Source organism: Melanaphis sacchari, unplaced genomic scaffold (assembly GCF_002803265.2).
Source record: "Melanaphis sacchari strain LSU unplaced genomic scaffold, SCAv2.0 Contig631_pilon_pilon, whole genome shotgun sequence".
NCBI classification, from domain to species: Eukaryota; Metazoa; Arthropoda; class Insecta; order Hemiptera; family Aphididae; genus Melanaphis; species Melanaphis sacchari.
This window is the reverse complement of record NW_020271446.1, coordinates 5562-9736: the sequence shown is the minus strand read 5'-3', so window position 1 is coordinate 9736 and position 4175 is coordinate 5562. Positions and strand designations below refer to the sequence as shown.

General features: G+C 24.7%; 1 pseudogene; it reads right to left on the bottom strand.

Annotated features, from left to right (window-relative positions):
* Window positions 1–47: 47 nt before the first annotated feature.
* LOC112600292 lies at window positions 48–1828 on the bottom strand (annotated as a pseudogene).
* Window positions 1829–4175: the final 2347 nt, after the last annotated feature.

Genomic DNA, 4175 nt, shown 5'->3' with positions numbered 1-4175 from the left:
TTTTTTAATAGTTTAAAAACAAATTAGATTTAATAATTGCTATTGATATAATAATATTATATCTGAAGAAACCGTACTGTATCTGTGATCGCTTTCAAAATCAAGGTCTTGATCTCCGTAACACGTTTTCGTGCATTTGTGATTTTTTTCCATCGGTTTTCCAGCGCAAGTATTATTTCGTTGTTCGTCTAATGGGCAAGGAGAAACTCTGTATGGTTCACAGCCCTAAAAATATACGAATAACAAAACAAATTTACGTATATAAAAGTACTTCCTATTTAATAACTGATTACCTCTTCTGATTCATAATCTCCTCCTGTGACAAGACCGTGTTTCTTAAAATGTTGCCATGCTTTTATTGGATATCCTCCATGACAGCCAAACCCACACAAACGACAGCAGAAAGTTATTTCTTCTGCAGATAATAGTTCATTGAAATCTCCATTTGTAGCTATACAAAGACGGTCAGCAAACGCCGAGCTTGTTGATAATGCCTGTAAGATAGATATTCAGTTAAATGAATTTTATACTTTTGTCATTTATATATATATATATATATATAGTTAAGTAAAAATAATTTTTACGTATTATATAATATATACAAACATACCCAACACGATCCACAATTTCCTTGGTCTCGGACTCGTCCAATAGTTGTACAATGTTTCCATTTTTTCCTCGCGTCAAATTTCCTTGGAATTCTACCAGACAGATTATCGTATTCCTCGTCTTCTGATTTGTACATTTTGTGGTCAAGTTTGTCTGGACTTTGTACACCTTTAGATCCCAGAAGTCTTAAAATGTCGTCTTTTAGTGTAGAAGGATCGAAGTTGATACCAGCCTAATTAAAATAGGTAAATAAACATAAATCGAAAATATTTTATAATTTTTTTATTTTATATTAATTTAAATACTGAATAAATATAATATATCGTTTCTGTTCTGAATCAATGAGTATGCAATAACTATCATTGAACTTAAATTTAATTACAGTGATCTACTCAATGACTCATAAAGAGTGTAATTTAGATTAAATTAATTATACAGCAGAACAATGAATTTGTTTTTTTGCATTAGAGCTTATAATTTACTAAGTTTCTATAAATAATTTTTTAATTAAAATGAGTTAAAATATTTAAAATATAATTTATAAATGTATTATGTGTAAAAAAAACATAGTTTATGATGTTATTGATATAAAATAGAAATAGATCTCTTTTAGTCTATATATGTTTATCCTCTCTATGTCTAATCGATAAACTATCAGAATTAAAAATGTGTATGATACGAGTACCTAATTTAATTAAAAAAAGTAATGTGGGCTTAAATAATCATTTACCAATAAATACTTATTTGTTTTATTTTATTTTATTATAATTTGCATGTACCTAATTGGAAGTTCCTAATTTTAAAGTTAATTAGTTTTTAGATACTTTATTATCTAGAAAATAAAAAGTATTAGATTAATAGAGTATAATCAAGTATGAATGTCAAATATGTGATGCAAAAAAATAATTGAAATTGAGCATAAATTAACCTTAACACGTAATGCTTAGTATAAGTAATTAATAAATATAAATACAACTAAAAATATTAAATATATGTTGTAAAATTTACCTTCCATGTTGTTACTTTTTCGTTGATTTGGTCGATGTGGTCTTTTTCCAAAAAGTATGCTTGTTCTGTCATATAGACACTGAACAAGATGACCGACAATAAAATTAAAACTCTTGCCATTATTGCAATTATTTTGTTAAAAAGTACTATAAAATAAAACAATAATCTGTGTTGTAGACTGCTAGTATAATCGTGCAATGAGTAACTTTTTTTAAATTTCCACCGTTTATATACTATTGTATATTCTACTTGGAATACTCGAAGAAAATAATTAATATTTTATTCGTCAATTTTTCTCAGAAAACTATTGAGTATTTTCAAGTGTTATGATTACAAATAATACAAAAATAATATTTTTTTATTTAAATAATTGTCTTTGATACACTCAGAGCTTTATCAAATGTCTACGAATTTCGATACCTAATCTATAGGTTATTGCCAAATAAATAAATATTCATAGAAATCTAATTATCTGAAATTAACATAAATTATTAATAATGTATTGCAAATATTAACTAATTTGCAATATATTATAGTTTTTACGTTGTGTTATGGTATTTTATATTTTTTATACCTATACATGTCTATAGACAATATTTTAAAACAATACTTTCTAATGTTATTACATTTTTTTTTGAGATTTAAATAAATAATAAACCCTCCTCCCTCTTCACATTCATTAAAAAAGTCAAAATTAAATATTGCTGTTATAGTATAAAATACTGATACTTAATACTTAATTTTCCAATAAATTAATCACTTTAACAGTGTTTTTTTATTATTTCAGTAGTTATTGATGTTATAACTAATTGGAGATATAGGTGAAGATTTTCCGTCAATAGAATAAAAGACCTACATTTTTTTATAATGTAGTTATGTATCTTATTATAAATATTTTTATTTTTTTTTAAATACACTAAGTAATATTTAAGTGTGGAATTTTGGTAAAGCTTTGTACCTAGGGTTAGGTTAAGGTTAAACTCAGGATTATTAAAAAAAGAATAGTTCTTAACAATTCCTGTAATATAATTATTAAATATTATGAGTACCTACATCCATATAACATTAAAAAAAGTCTAATAAAAAGTAAGTTCATAACAGAACACAAACGAATATAATAAAATATTAATAAATAATATTATAACACATTGCTTGGTTAACATAAAAATAAAAAGTATACAATAAATTATACCTGCGTACACAATTAACTTTTGTTGAATAATGGAAGAAAATAAAATAATTTATGATTTTAGAAACAAAACAGAAGCAAAAAAACAATGTTTTTGTTTAAATAATTATCATTTAATCTAATTTTGATAGTTAACATACATTAGTATAAAAAATTTACAGATTTTTATTAAATCTTATAATTAAGTTGATAAAATAACTAAGAGTTATAGATAATGGAGTAATAGAAGAGCTATTATTGTGCTTATATATTATTTCTTTTGTGTTTTTTCTATTACAATGATTTTTAATACTAAAATAGGTATCTTATGATATCGAAAGTTCATTTAAGTTTATAAAAGTAAGGTTATTTATTTATAATTTTCCAACTTTATCTACGGGAACCGGAACAAATAAATAATTGTTGACAATTTAGTTCAATTGGGTAATTATTCGGATTGAGGCTAATTTTTAATTTAGGGCCTGCAACTGTTAAGCTAAAACCTATTTTCGCCAACATAACAATATAGCATTGTTGCTGTGATATATTTATGTTTTTATTTTAATCTACATTTCTTTTTATTTACTAGGAAATTGAAATCAAGCAGTGCGGTTCGAGTTCGGCGCTACTGGTCACCTCGTACCTAATACTACTGAGCATGGTAACCGCTATATGGATAACGTGATCGTCGTACTTCGGCTGAACGATTTATTCCTCAGCGCCTACGGTTTTACGAAAAACTTATAAGTGTATGATAATTGTTATAATTTTTTCTTCTTTTTTTGATATAAGATCTTTTAAATGGGGTTTTAATTTATATTATTATATTATTCATTTTTTGGCCAGCGCTCGAATTTATATAAGTGCCCTGCTAAATAATAATTGTTGTAATAATAGTATTTGGCCTACATACTCTTAAACTTCACATATTCACATCGTGTGTGAGTTATATACATTTTATTTATATATATGTGTGTGTGTATAATGGATCTTCCGTTATATATACTCGTACACATATATATATATGTAATATGTATATATGTATTGTATAATATGTATGTAACATAATTATACCAAAATATTTTTGTACGTCAAAAATTATTATGTACCTACTTGGGAATGAATTTAATATGATAATTGGTAATGATATAGAAAAAATAGACAATAATTTGTTGGTAATGTGCAATCGTATTGACTATAATAATAATAATAATAATAATAATAATATATTTATATACAACACATAATATTATTATGAATTATGATAATCATATTTTACCCGGCACGGTGTAATGTTCAGTATGATAATATACGGTTAAATGGATTCCAAGTGTATTTACATAAAAAAAATTCAACAGATAATTAATTGATTTCGATTACAATATATAAT